The sequence below is a fragment of the Phasianus colchicus genome, chromosome 6 (genome assembly GCF_987193195.1).
Source record: "Phasianus colchicus chromosome 6, bPhaCol1.hap1.1, whole genome shotgun sequence".
NCBI classification, from domain to species: domain Eukaryota; kingdom Metazoa; phylum Chordata; class Aves; order Galliformes; family Phasianidae; genus Phasianus; species Phasianus colchicus.
In genome coordinates, this window is record NC_143441.1 from 37,400,759 (window position 1) to 37,415,928 (window position 15,170).

At 38.7% G+C, this 15,170-nt stretch overlaps 1 protein-coding gene and 1 long non-coding RNA gene across 2 annotated transcripts in view; one reads left to right on the forward strand and one right to left on the reverse strand.

The window, feature by feature from the left end:
• Nucleotides 1–832: 832 nt before the first annotated feature.
• LOC149917543 (uncharacterized) lies at nt 833–12,377 on the reverse strand. Its single transcript, XR_016467836.1, has 3 exons — nt 11,767–12,377; nt 4,646–4,800; nt 833–4,069 (listed from the first exon to the last, which is right to left on the reverse strand). It is a non-coding gene; the product is annotated as an uncharacterized LOC149917543 (long non-coding RNA).
• A 1,075-nt stretch (nt 12,378–13,452) lies between these two features.
• Nucleotides 13,453–15,170, forward strand: part of APBB1IP (amyloid beta precursor protein binding family B member 1 interacting protein) — a 57,376-nt gene continuing 55,658 nt past the window's right edge. The window contains exon 1 of the mRNA XM_031614430.2: nt 13,453–13,703. The gene's annotated coding sequence lies outside the window, so the exon portion shown is untranslated. The remainder of the gene's footprint in view (nt 13,704–15,170) is intronic.

Genomic DNA, 15,170 nt, shown 5'->3' on the forward strand with positions numbered 1-15,170 from the left:
AAATTTCTTCAACTAGCGCAAGAAATCCCTAAATGTTCCATTTCAACGCCTGTATTTTCTTCCAAATGTTCATACTAATGGCTAGAGGAAAACCTCAGATCTAAGCTGTTGCCTCTCCTTTTCATTACAGGAGTAGTAGAAAGTATCACTTACTAGCAAAACTGTCCCCCATTTTCCTGTCTTTAGATGTGGTTTGAGTTTTTTATACCTCTGCCGGTTTTTAGCTGTTTGGGCTGATACATTCTCTGGAAGGTGTTTGCCTCTGGCAGAAGTCTATGGAAAAAAGTGTAGAGGCCATATAAAACACTATATACGGTATGCAAAGAATGTGACAGAATTGAATTTACATAAACAGTCTTATTTCTGACATTTCCTAAGTCGTGAAAGTATTATTTTTCTGCCTTAATAAAGCTATGGTTTTGTATATGCTTATGTGTTAAATATTTGGTATAGAATAAATCACTGGCATGTAACCACCCATCAAAACTCTGTGACCCCTACAAAAGTAAACATATGTAAGTATGGTGTAAGTTGGACACAAATGTACCAACTAGTCTTGGTATATCAAAGAGCTTTGAGGGAAATAAGATGGTAATTTAAGAAAATATTTTTAAAACCTAACAGAAGTGAAAAATGAGGAGAAAATCCTGAATACATTAAAGTAAATGGTAAAGCACCCAGAGTTTTAAATGGTGTCGAGATTTCGTGTAGAACACCAAAGCAGGAAAAAAATGTCTGGACATAGCTTGATGCAAAATTGGATTATTTTCCTTTAGAAGTCTTTGGATCACAAAAGCAATATTAAAAAAAAAAAAAAAAAAAAAACAGAAAAATGTTTGGCTTAGCACTGAGTATTTGTGTAGTTCTATGTCTTGTGTTATAAACAGAATTAGCATAAGAGTTCTAACATTCACTTCCAAGTCTTCTGAACTAGGATTTGTCAGTATGGAGGTAGGAAAATAAGGGCATCTTCATCTGTTGCTGGATTCTGTTAATATTATTCTTCTTATAAGAAAAAAAAAACAAACACATATACATATGATTTTGAAAAGCTTTTGACAAAGTTCCTGCTCCTTACAAATTTGTCTAACAGTCAGAAACAATGAATAAGTCAAATACTGGCCAACAATGAGGAAACCAAATCTAACCAAGGCAAGTGATAGCTCTGAAACCTTCCAGGAGCATTCCACATTAGAGACACAGCAAGTATGGCCCTGATAATCTTTCTACTTCGTATTAGACCACAATACAATTACTGTTAAAAATGAGGGTTTGAATCTGGAATTTAAAATAACAAAAATTTGAGTGTTGCCTATATTTCACTAGTGCTGAAAAATGCAACCATTCAGTGCTGAGACTGCCAAAAAGAATAAAAAGAAAGAAGAAAGAATATTTTTCTGCACACAACATATAGCTTTACAATTAAAAAAAAAAAAAAAACAATAACAAACAAACAAACATACAAAAAAAACCAGCCACAGATTTACAAGAAAGATGGAAATGTAAGTTGGGCAAAAACAGGAAGAAAATTTCAGTTTAATAATTGCTATGGTGATTTTCCTTTCTTTCAGCTCAGGAGAATTTCTGGTTTTCTAGATTAGGGGGAGAAACAGCGCAAGAGTGATCCATCCTAAATTTATATGCTTCCAGTTCTTTATCTTGCTTCATCAAAGGAAAATGAATTAAGGAGGCTTTCTATATATTGGAATTTTTTTTCAGCCGTACCAGATGAAGGATATCACCATGAATGGCAAAGATAGGCAGCATTGTACCAGCTGACAGGTTAGATGTGTGTTTCTGTTTGCAAGCCTAGATTTTTTTCATATTAGTTCAGAATAAGACAAATAAATCCAAACTTTTCACCATACTGAATACTGTAGATTTGATACTCATTTACCCCATGTGAAAGAGCTTCATTGCAGGTGTGTATCAGGTGTTCAGTGTGTTTTGCAATCCACTGTATAACCAGTTACAGCAAAGAGATCTCATATTAGCTTGTCTTAGTGTCTTTCTATCAATAAGAATAATTTCTCTTGCTGTATAAGAGAAAAGGAATTATCTTCCTTGGTTACTAGTGCAGATTTCTGCACAGTAACTCAGAAAGTTCTTCTTCATAATGCCCAGTGTCTGGTGGTCTCTCAAGTACTCTTTGTAAACAGTTTACATTGATCTTTGCTGCAAGCTGTGAGATGTTTATGGATTTTTTTTCAGTATGGCTACTTGCCCACCCTAAAGACCCAAAGCCTTATTTTGGTAATCCTAAAAATAGGCCAGGATCAATTACAAAGACTTTTCCTCAACAATCTAGTTCTAAAATAAACTTAAAGCTTAAGATTTTGGCAAAGAAACACATTAACAGTCAACCTGGAAATGTTTCAAACACCGATTGATCAAGACCCAGCTGAGTTTATTCTACTAGAGATAGATTTTCATCAGATAGTCCAAGAAGAGTGTTTGTTTTGGCCTCTGTCTCTAGAAATAACATTAACCTGGCAATAATGCTGTTTCTATACAGAAAAAGACCATTGAGCAGGCTAAATATCTGTATCTTTCTTCTCATGTGCTACACAAGTCTCACTTAAATGCTGTTTGTTCAATTATTTCAGGGTCTGTGATACAATTTTTGTGCTGTGGTTAAACTGCCTGTCTAGCCCTTGAAGATACATGCATGGTCAATATTTATAACATCACTGTCTAACAACTATGTGTTCAGAACACATACATCAACTACAGAAGTGTTTATCCCTGCTCCATTTTTTACCCATAAGGATCTGATTCATAGGCAGTTGTGCAGATTTTCAAGCATTTGGGCACAGTCATGTAGCTAATGGGTCACAAATACAATTGTGCAATCTGAGTTGCACAAGAATTTAGCTTTTTTTTTTTGAGTTTTAGATGGCTGTAAACACCTTTAGCAACCTGTTTATAAATGTCCAGTGGCAGACCTGGAAAACCAACTGTGGTCTTCCAAACCCTTGTTTAGTTCCTTCACTTCACTCTCCACTGCTTTAATACCAGTCTTTTGTACTTTAACAGAAAGAGGAAGTTACCTTTTATAGCAACATTTAGGGCAGATATGTCACAGAATGAGACCCATAGTTTCTACAGGAAAAGAAGCCTACAAGAGAGATTAAACCTATGGATCTTTTCATCTTGCATGGAAGAGAATTATACTTTCTATCTGATATGATCTTAAAAGAGGAAAAGCGGTATACACTGTTGTAAAGCAAGACTATCTTCATGTTATGAGACAAGAACATACTTCCAAAGATGCAAATGTTCAAGACTTTTCTGGAATGTGTTCACATAAAAGATCCATTCCTACTGATCTCTGAAAGTCCTACGACCTTTACAAAACTCCTTACCATCAGAACGAAGTGTAGACTTGGATTTTCACAAGTAACAAATCAAGTACATATAATGTAAGTGAAAACATTGACTTCTACAAAAATCAGTGTGTGTCAGTTACAGAATTACTTGGAATGCACTTTTGTATTCACTTTCAATGTATGCTTTTCAACTTGTTTCTCTATCCAGCTGCCAAATTAAGCTCAAGTTGTCTCAGTTAAGAAAAAGGTGAAGCAATTAAGAGATACAGGAAAATATTTGCTTCTGAATGCTTTCCTTCCATTCTGTAAAGTGTGCACCATTTTTGACTCAGCCATACATCTACATCCTGTCAGATCAGCTGTGTCTTGAGCTTGCTGATTCATTCTTTGCAATAACTCTAAAATAGATTCTTGAAGCAAGGGTCTCATTTCATATTTTTATTCTTTGTTTCAAGATATGGTCTTTCTCTTGTCATTTATTCATTCTTGCTCAGATTTTTTTTTTTCTATACTCAATTTTTTTATTTTTTTATTTTTTAAATCACTCTGTTTCTGCCTTCCTTGTCTGGCACTGGCTTCCCACTTACATCAAATAAAGCTGTTTACCTTCACTTTCAGGCTCCTACACGGACGCTCCATACATCCCATGACCTCTCTTTCATTATGGACTCATTTGCTCCCATCCTTCTTTTGCCCATTTATTAAAATTTCCAAGAGGCTCCATACTTTATTCTTCACATCTGAAATTTCCAGAAAGCCTCTTCAGAAAGTTGTTTTAAAATCTAAGTACAGTGTAGTAGGTGTACCTACTACTTTACTACTGCTACCAGCATTTAGAAATGTACTATTTATGTCAGTTGGGTCTTATCTAAATGCTGCTGCAAAGGCATTTCATTTGAAAGTGAGCAAAAGTAATACTGAAGAATACACAAGTAATTTCAGCTTTGTTCAGAGAGAGTGTGAGAGATGTGAATACTATTACTGAGGTAAGAAGGGAGCAGAAGCAGAAATCTCAGCATGAATAAGAAAGCCCAGAATATAAACACCAACTTTCTTACAGGTACATTCACACTGACAAGTATCTTATTTTGTAATTGAGTTCAGTTCAGGGGAAGGAGTCAACATACATGTAGAGTTATGTGCTATGAAGAACAAGCCAAGGTATTGAAGTACGGGAAGGAGTAAGAAGATATCCTCCAGATCTCTTAAAAGAGCTCAGAATGAAAAATCATGCAATTTTGTGCCAACAGTCATGAAACTCTATGCACTGACAGACTGCCTCCTATTCTTGCTTACATGATGCAAACTGAACTTACCCACACCTCGTCTCTTAGTGCACTTATGGTAGCTCAGTCTCTCTTCTACACTGCACCAGAATGTTGCACCATCCTTCTTGTGTTTATTCACATTGGTCAACAATTTTAAGTAAAACAGGTGTCCATTTGGAGGAATTACAGTTTCTGGTTCTTGTCTATAAGGACAAAAACAAGCAAACAAACAAACAAAAAATCTACTTTCAAATAGAGGTAGAAACTGAAAATGTGATGTTTCTTCCATTACTATGAGTAAAAAGCAGGAGTTTTTTGTCTTCATCTTTTTCATATATGCAATTCTTTAATTAATTTTTAGGAGATGTTTACAATGTTTCCACAACTTTCCAGCAACAAAGGCACAATCTTTTATTTCTGCATTATTATTATTATTTCTATTTTGATACTGACAATGTCAACCATTTTTTATAGGCATTGTTACCTTAGGAGAAACAGAAAAACTTTGCTAATTCACATGGCCTCTCATTTCATCAAACATACCTACACCATCTTTTAATGGAGACAAACTGGATGTGCTCTCTTTTGGTAGTTCAAAATCTCTAAGCAGTCACAGATGTAATTCTGTCCAAGTGTTACACTGATTTGAGACACCACCTGGACAGGAGTGGCATAATAAGCAGGCAGATGCATAAATTAATTGAAAATGTTCACAACTGCCATCACACTCAGGTATCAAAGATTATTATGCATAGCATGATGGACTTAATGTGGGTATGGGACAAGTACATTCTTAATTGTTATGCTGAAATACAGCCATAAACCTGAACACACCCTTTTCAGAAAATCCTGGACAAAACTGGTTAGGAGCTTGAAGTTATTTGTTAAGTGTATTTAAGAAAATAATGCACTCATTTTCACAGAAAAATTATCAACCAAAAGATCTTCAATGTCTATCATAGTTTTAAAACAGAAGAAACAGGGTTTCTTTTTGAAGAGCAAGCTACATTTGAAATACTTCCTGCAAAATGTTACCCTCAAACCAAAGCCACATCCTGCTGTTGTGTGTCCTGCAAGAACTCTTATAATTGCCACTGACATAGCTTGTGCATAGGAACTCTCATCCCCAGGAATATGAAAGACTGGTAAAGCATATAATTCTGTCTGATTACTCAAACTGTCAAATGACTTTAACTTCTGATGGGTGAAGCATACCTTGCTGTCACCGGAGGCTCTATTATAGCCCTCAGAAGGTTGTGCTACTGGGCTAGAATATAAATGTTTTTTGGCAAGCTATCATATAAGGAAAATATGTCAGTATTTAATAGATTAATTATAACCATATTCTAAAAATAATATGAACTGTATATTGCAACTGTGCAAAGTAGAAAGTTTATTTATTCAATGGAAAGGGAAGTGAGAATTCACTTCCTCTGACTGAAGTTAAAAAATGCTACCAAAGCTAATGCAAAGTTCCTTTTTCATATATTATTGATTCTATTAAATTCAAATAGAGCTCTATTCAACTTGTATTTTATGGAAAACTATACCATCAACATCATCTGGAAAACACTACTAGTTTACTAATCTACCATCTGCCTTATATTCCTGTGAATCGTGTGAGATGCTAGTCTTGAGTAAAGGTGATGGGCCACCTGGGGTTAATATAATTCCTATGCACCATGGGAGGACAGACTCAATTCATCTCTTGTTTGGCTTGCAGACATTTGATTTCGGTCCAGCAGCAACTACAGGCCATGAAGGGCTGCCAAAGGAGAGAGGATAGAAAGGTCAAGCTCTCCAAATCCTTCACAGTAATATTCAAGGTTAGCTGTATCACACTTGAGTAGGGTATGTACTACCATTCAGATAATCCACTGTTTCACTGAGGTAAAATTTCTTGGACTCTTTCTTACACAAATATAACACAGTGCTCCAAACTGACCAATACAGGACACTCATACAAGGCCTCAAATTTTTGTATTACATGGACCTTCTCTGTAGACTTAACTGCTATGACCTAATTCAGTCAGGCTTATTGGGACCTATGAGAAAGGATTGTCTGTTACCCAAATTCCAAAATATTGATTCTCATTTCAAAATGCAGTGTATTTTTACATTAATGAAAAAATTAACATAGACAGATGGCTCCCACTATTTTCTGGTGACATTTATTCTAAGGCATCATGAAATAGATGTTGTTAATGTCGAGTAATTTTAGAATATGTTAAAAATCAATAGTATGGGTAGAATGTCCTTTTTTTTTTTTTTTTAAGGTTGTCTAATGTGGTACCATCTTTGACATGCTTTTATATATATATATTATATATATATATATATATATACACACATACATATATAAATAGGAGGCATAAATTTAAGTGCTTCAGAAATTAGTTGAAGTTATGTTGCCCCTTATTGTAATTGTACTAGGAAAGGGTTAGTATGTTACATCAGTATTTTTCTTCACAGGGTGTTGATATTCACGCTCTCCCCACAAACACACACTCTCAGAAGTCAAGAAACCTCACACTTCTGCCTTTCTGCAGAATCCATAAATAAGGCCTGAAAGTACCTGAGGTACAGCAGTTCAGCAGTCTCCACCTGAGCTGAGAAGTGTGAGCTGCTCTCTGAGTGCTCACACAGGCACTGGTACTTCAAAGGTAAATAGTATTATAAAATAGCAATATTTATTTGGTTTTTATGAGGTCTAAAATGAGGAATCATTCGGGGGGGGGGGGGGGGGGACACGGAGGGTGAAACCAGATGATCTTTAAAGTCCTTTCAAACTCAAAACATTGCATGATGGCCTATGCAACCTACTGACTAACTGCTTATGTGGATGCAAGTGGGTGGGCATGTTAAGATCACTAAATAATATTATCAACAAGATAGAAACTCACAAGATCTGTCACTTTTACAGAAGAAAACCAACACTAGTCCACAAGAATATATGAATTGTCTTCAAGAGAGCCAGCAGAACTAAATACCACGTCTCTGTGTTATTATCATGTACCAAAAAGACTTATTCCATTGCCCTATGTAGATTAAGTTTATGAAGTATGTTAGCACTGGAAGACAAGTGTTCCCTGTGGCTCTCATTTCTTTCGCCTGGATTTCTATCACTCTTTGGAACACCAATAAGCAATAACCGGGTCTACAGAAGGCAAACATCTACTAATTATAGTGGATATTGTAACTGCATATTATATAACTGCGCTTTTCTGAATGTAATAATCAGAATTTTAAAGCTAGCAGTATGGAGGAAGACACATTGAAGAAAAAAAGATACCACTACCAATAACAAAAAACCCACATCCCTTATATAAGAGCTTGGTGGGTAGCGGATTTCACATGGCCATGCACTGCTCCAATTCAAGGCCTAAGCATGAAAAAAGCCTGCTGGGAAACTGGTTTCTACACCACCCATATCTACATTTTTATTCTCCAATGATCAAAGTGGCACAAGCTCCTGGGATGCACTGGACTTGGGAGGTAAAGTAACAGCATCAGCTAGAACTCCTTTTCTCCATACTTAGGCTGTCAGAATACTGTGTCTTTCCCAGCTGTGAAGCTAACAATAGATACTTGTTTTGGTCACCTACCAAGGGGGATTAATGCAGCACACCCTACCCAAAACAAATTCATGAATTTAATATTTCCCTGTCTGGATCTTCTGCTTTAGAAAAAATATAGATCTCAAGACAGAAATTTCAATTATATATAATAACCAGTCGTTACACTGATGGGAAGTAAGTAGTGGTGGTGCAACACCTTCACTTCTCTCTTCTTCATGTCAGAAAAGAAAGCACAGTTGGTTTGTAGTGCCACTTTCTTCATCTCACCCCTCACCCTGTATGTATACTGTGCCCAGCCAAACACTGTATAGTGTGGCTCTAAGTGACACTACATAGAGGAGCAGAGGGGTATGATCAAAAGACCGGTGCCAGAGGTGGCATTCAAACCCCTTCACATAGGTTGACTTTCAGTGGAAAGAAACTTTGAATTAATATAATACCTGTGCAAATCTCAGTTTATCAATGACAACATTTTATCAATTGGGAAGATTAAGTGAATATGGAAATAAACCACAGAGGAAAGGAGTGAGTCAAGAAGGGGTCAAATAACTCGAATAAAATACATTATTTACTTCTGTAATTCCACATTCTTTTGTCTTTACATTCACTTCACATGAAATTTAAAATCATTGTTTATATCATAGTTTGTCATATATGTGAAATCTAACACACAGCATTAATAAAATCAAATGTCCAATTTAAAATAATGCTTCTCATTAGGATGACTTTAGTACGCATTGCTTTCAGCAACAGCAAAATGCCTGCCTTGTAAAGCTAATGAAATAATGTTAATAATAAGCTGACATTTTCAAATGAAGACCCTCGGGTTATAATTTTCTAGTTAATAATAAATAGCACTCTCAATAAGCTAGATGATATTTCAGTTTTCCATTTAACATTTACAGGATTCCTTTTAGGGGTGCAAACAATGTCATTTATTGTAAGATTAATAAAGCTAATAAGTTAAGGTAGTCAAGCTTTTCCTACTATAGTTGGAATTTTTGTTAGACATTCAGCTCTTGCAGAGGTGAAGAGGGCTGACTTGAAGGACAGAAAGCAGTTGCAAGAAATATGGATGTGCAGAGTGATATTTGTACATAAGAGCTGGAAAACTGAGACCTGATCAAAAACTCTCCCAGGCGTATCTAGCTTTTGAATCAAGGCCTTTGAAATTTTAACAGTAAAGCCCACACATGTAAATCATTGCCTGAACATATTCTGACCATGGAAAGAGAAGCCACTGACTAACCTGAAGGCCAGTTGTGTAGAGAGGAAGTAAAGTAATGGAAAAAAAAGTGGAAATCTATCTTCAAATCATCCATAGTGCACAGAACTGTAGTCACTAAGCTGTGGTCATAAACTTCAAAGCTGTTTCTGTCTGAACTTTCTGTAGTTAAAAGAGTGGATTTTCCAGCTCTCCTGCTGAAATGCTGCTGAAAACCTCATTTTCAGGTTTTCACCCACACAGAGATTGGGTTTTGCTTCTGGTTTTCTGATGTAGGAACATATTCATGTAAGCTTTCCTAGGAACATTTTACAGAGAGTAACTCACAACTCTGAGTCTCTAACAGATAATATCTTAGTTGTTTTATAAAAATAAATTTTCAGAATAGCTCTACTGCTTCTTTAACTTCCTGTCTTTCATGCTCTTTCTCACAAGATAGTTCTTGACTTTAGGTCACTCTCATACCACCAATTGTATCTCATCTTAATGATTCCTGATAATGCAGTATCTCAGTAAGAGAATTCTTCTGGTTAGCTGGTGCATTGTTGCCTGAGCTAAGGCAAATAACTCCGTTCCTAACGTTGGTCTCCTAAGTTAGAAAGCACATTTAAGAGTGAAAAGGATGGAAGGGTGAATGGGCAGAAAGAAATTGATCTGGCAGCATACCTGCTCTTCAGCCCTTGAGTTTTAGCTGCTTTTTTTTTTTTTTAACCTGAAGATTTATGTGATGCACTTGTTAACTAGCTTCCATATTTAGTTTTACTTAAATTTGTTTTACTGTGATTTTTCAAAATCACAGTAACTGCTGGTAATTGCCTACATGCAAACTCAAATGAGAGCTTTCCATCTTTCTCGGAGGAAGTTTTACAATTTCCAGTTCCTCCACACTATTGTAAAATCACAAAGGATCATTAAAAAATGCAATAGAATTCATTCTTATTGGAAGAACATAAGACCTGTAGTTGCTGCTTACACTTTCTGCTTTCACCTTTATCCTCTAGGAAGATCCCAAGTTTTCCAAATTCCCTAACTTACATCACAGTTTGACACGGTGCTGTGATTCACTTTGCACTAATTGCAGCCTCAAGGTTTCCTGAAAGAACAGTCTTGGTGAAAGACATAATCTGCTATACCCCAGGGGATCATCCAATCACTATGCCAAAGATTTCAGTGTTTACAGAGGGCTACTTGGAAGGAAGATACTCCAAGATTTAGAAATCATCTGCTTTAAATTAAGCTGATGGTTTTTGTTGCTTTTTTGTAGCTTGTTTATGCCTAAACCTCTATGATCTAAGTGTTCGTCCTTCCAGTTGTTTTGTTTCAATAATAACCATAAAAAAAAATCTTGCTTTTTATGTATTTTAGGATGATAAAATATATGATTCATAAACAGATCAATTTTTTTTCTTTTTCAACTATTGATCAGTGGCACAATGGTTTGGTTGTATTTTATGTATCTGCACCTTTCCATTGATAACAATGAAATCTACAGGCTAATTCTGCATTACTCATGGCAGGTAAAATCCCAGACATCATAGTGTGTCACATTTGCCCTGTGAGAAAATGAAGGTCAGCCTTAAAAGTCACATTGTTATCAGTGATAAAGTGATGTCAAGAAGACTTAAGGATGCATATCTGTAGTAAAATATAACATTTTTGTCAATGGCGTTTGGGTTTCACAGTACTAAAATTGTTTCTGTTCTCTTTCAAAAACAGATGTTCTGCCTTAACTCTAAATTATCCTTTGCTTAATGGAAATTTACATTACAAAGAAATGCAATCCATAAGAACTGTGCAGATCAAAAATGCTCCCAAAGCTGAGGGTATATAATGATAGCATATCGACCCAGTGATCTACTCTCCAGTGATAGGAAAAGGAAAGGAACAATTCGTGATTGCATGCATTAAATCTTGAGTCATGCAACTGCTGTGAAACACTGTTGTTATGTGGGTGGGGAGCATGGCTTGTTTTTCCATTAGGAAACAAAAAGCTTTTGGAGAAAAGCACAATGGAGGGCTGGAATTCGGGGGAATGATTCTGCTATAAATTCATTTTAGCTGAGAACCGAGAAAACAAATTAGGAAATACAATATATCTCTACCTGCTCTTGCTAAAACACTAACATTAGGACACAGTGTTAATCAGGTCCATATCTGCTGCAGCATTTCCCTCACCACATTTCTTCCTTATGAATACATGATGGCCTCCACCCATCTCACTGAAGCACAGTGCTCTCATGTTCCTGAATACAGCCCAAAACTTCAGAGAGCATTCAAGGTCTTCTGGGATTTCCACGATTTTCTCCTCATTTTCTAGACATGTGCCTTTCTCATCTGCACTGTTCTGTAGAGAGAAAGATGCCTACCTGTTACAACCAGGTATAAGGAGAGCAGGAAGATACTGCCATTCAGCTTTCCTGGTTGTATTTCAGGACACTTGGAGAGGGCAGGAACGAACAAAGCTAGACATAGAAAAAACAAGGTCTCATTTGCATCACCAGAATAAATGTTTTCTGCATTATTATATAAATGCCTCGGTCATGTATTATGAGAACAGCAAAATAAGTGCAAAACCACTACTGTAACCAGGGTGTGGCCTTATTACTGGTAGATTACATGTAGAAATGAACTAATGCTTTTTGGCAGCAAAATGCACTGTCAAATGTAAGTCTTTAAACACATGCAAAGCATTCACTGCGGAGTGCTGATTGCAAAATTAACCTTGGAATGGTTTAAAAAACTAATTAATTGACAATCAGCATTTTGAAATTACCTCTCTTTGTAGTACCATAATGATCCCAAAAGACAAAAAAGCAACTGCAAAGAATGTCAGTAGTGAGAATATGCAGTACCCCTGGAACCTGATTCCCAAGCTGCTGAGTTAATGTTTAGTAACTTTGTGATTATTTTTCGAATACTAGTAAGTTTGTGGATATATGTGGATGCATTTTTGCCTAGCCAAAGATGTAGTTCTGATCTCAGCAAATCTCTGGTAAACTACAGACAGCTTCTCAATGAAATAATGTTTTTTGGTTTATTGTTTTGTTTTGTTTTGTTTTGTTTGTTTGTTTGTTTGCTCTTAAGCAACAGGAGCCGAACAATGTTCCCTAAATGTGTTCTGAAGTACAGCTGAACTGTGTCAGCTGGATTTTTTCGTAGCAATTACCCCTTAAAGCAGTGACACATATTTGCTGTGCAAGATGTGGTGGTTATTTAAAACGTTACCATCCTTCTGCCACAACTATTTTATCTCAAGCAGTGCTGGAATACAGGATTCTTTCACTGGTTTGGAGCAGAACATGGTGATTTAAAATAGAATCATGAAGATCACTCAAATCATCTTCTCCAACCATCAACCCATCAATCCAACCATCAACTGTCTTTAAACACAAGGCTAAACTAAACCACCTCACAAGTTTTCTAAATTTACTTTGAGACAACCACGTTGGAGATGGAGACATCTTCATTTATGCTCACTGTGCCACACTGTCAGCTCCTTTGATACTGAAGAAGAGATCAGCTAAAAGCATTGGTTTAGGAGAGCTACTAACTACGAAAATAGAATTTAAAAACAAATCAAGAGATGAGGCCCTTGGCACATCTCCTGCAGCACTCCAAATTTCATCTTTTTCACTTGATAGTAACTCACTGAGCTATCTAATTGACACTTGCCTTTTATAGCTTCAGATGGAAGACCCAGACGTTGTCAGGTCTTTTCTGTGCCCGTCTGGATGGAATTTAAGGCGATCTGTAGGCATTTTTACTCAGTGACTTAAATTTCAGCACATTGCAAAGCAGTGCTTCACAATGCCACAAAGCGACGGAGAAATGGGATGCCGTAAGAGCAGTGTGCTGACTGGCTTGAGAATGGATTACAAATAAATGCGCAAATAAATATATATATAAAAAGCGTAGCCAGACTCTCCAAAATCACTTTTCTGTCAGAAAACCAGCAGCCCGGCCTCGCTGAGGCGGCCGAGGGTCTGGGCGTGCCTCGGGCTCCATTTCGCGGGCTCACCACAGCCTTCGGGGCGGCCTCGAGCCGGGGAGTCACCGCCACTACCAGCCCCCGGCAACGCAGCGGACGCCCGAGAGCGGGCCGCCTGCCCTCGGGGCTGAAAGGCGGAGGGCGTTGCTGCGAGCGCTGGGGCGGCTCCCGCACAGGCAGCCCGCGGGCCGGCCCCACTTCCCCACAGGCGCAGGGCGGGAGGGTTCCCGCCGCGAAGGGAGAGCCGCAGAGCCGCCCCGCCGCGCCTCCTGCTCGCAGCAGCGCCGGGAGCCTCCCGCCCCTCCGCCAGCCAAGGTGAGTCGGGGGTGAGGGAAGCGTCGGCCCCGACGGAGCGGGCGGGAGGAGGTCTGGCTGCGGCCGGGTGCAACGATAGCGACGCCGGAACGGGGAGCGGCGGCGGGCCCCGCTCCGGCCGGGGGACTCCTGCTTGTCGGAGGGCGGGAGCCGGCTGAGGGGAGCGCGGCAGCCCGCCGTCACGCGGGCCGCTCCCCGCGGGGCTTCCGACGGCGGGCGGGGCCGCGGCGGGTGGCGGCGGTACGTAGCGGTGGGGCTCCGCGTTCGCGCCGAGGAGGCCCGCACCGCGTGCTGCCTTCACGGGAATGCCGCGGGCGTAACATAACATACGTACAGTCAGTCCCCACGACGTCTAAACTAAAGGTTTCAGCTGTGGATGAAATTTGGATGCTGGAATGCCTCCTGCCAGCAAAATACACGGGATGCTGTCGCACCGCGACACAGTTTGACTGGCTGAGGACCGTTCCTGCCCTGCATTGCTCTCATCTGGAGTTGATGTGGCTCCTGCTCGAATGTTCCCCTCTTGACCTCAGCTTCTGATTTTTGGCACTCATTTTTCCTCTTTGGTTCTAGCTTCCCTTTGTGAATGATGTGAAACCCACGTTTTGCTATCTGTCCCCAATCCGAAAAAATACCCGTTCAAATGTGACCCCGTGAGCATCACTGTTAGCTGGTCACCCTGCTGCTGAACGCCAGTGGTGCAGATGTGGCATTAGCAGGGCTGGGCACAGTGCAGTGCTCCGTCAGACCTTGCAGACGGCTGTGCTGGGCGACCTGCTCCATCTGTACCGGCTCCCACGTTCACGTTCACTGACCTTACGAACTTGTTTCCTAGAAACTTGGTAAAGAATGTGAATTTGGGTTAAAACTTAGTTTAAAACAGAATGTTTAACTTCTTTCTTCTGTTTCCCCCCCATGGGCTTGCTAAGGAGACTATTGCATTTAATTGTACCTCATGCTTTGTGCAAGCTTTGCTTAAAAATGGAGATAATGCGGTTAGAAATATGGATTACAAATATCTTTGGGACTTTTAATCAACAGAGCGTTGCAGAGAGCTGAGTAATCCTTGTTTTATATTCTTAGAGAATTTGGGTCCATCTGGGAGCATGGAAAATTGTACTGACTCTGAAAGGGTATTTTTAATCATTTCCCCTTCCTTATTTCTTTTTCAAATACCTCCTGTGGGTACTGCAAATACTTCTGGCATTGGGAGAAAAATATGACTGAAGGCTCAAAGTAATTATTGAGTAAATTGTGTTTTAATTGCTCATGCTGGAATTTGTGATTATTTGATATGCAGTATCTTCAAGCAGAGTATGAATTTTATGAGTATTACCTGGTGTAGGGAACCTGCTTTGGCAGGGGGTTGGACTTGATGATCTCTGGAGGTCCCTTCCAACCCTTATGATTCTGTGATTCTGTGATTCTGAGTCCTTTGAAGTACTGGTTTATTTCATTATCAAATAT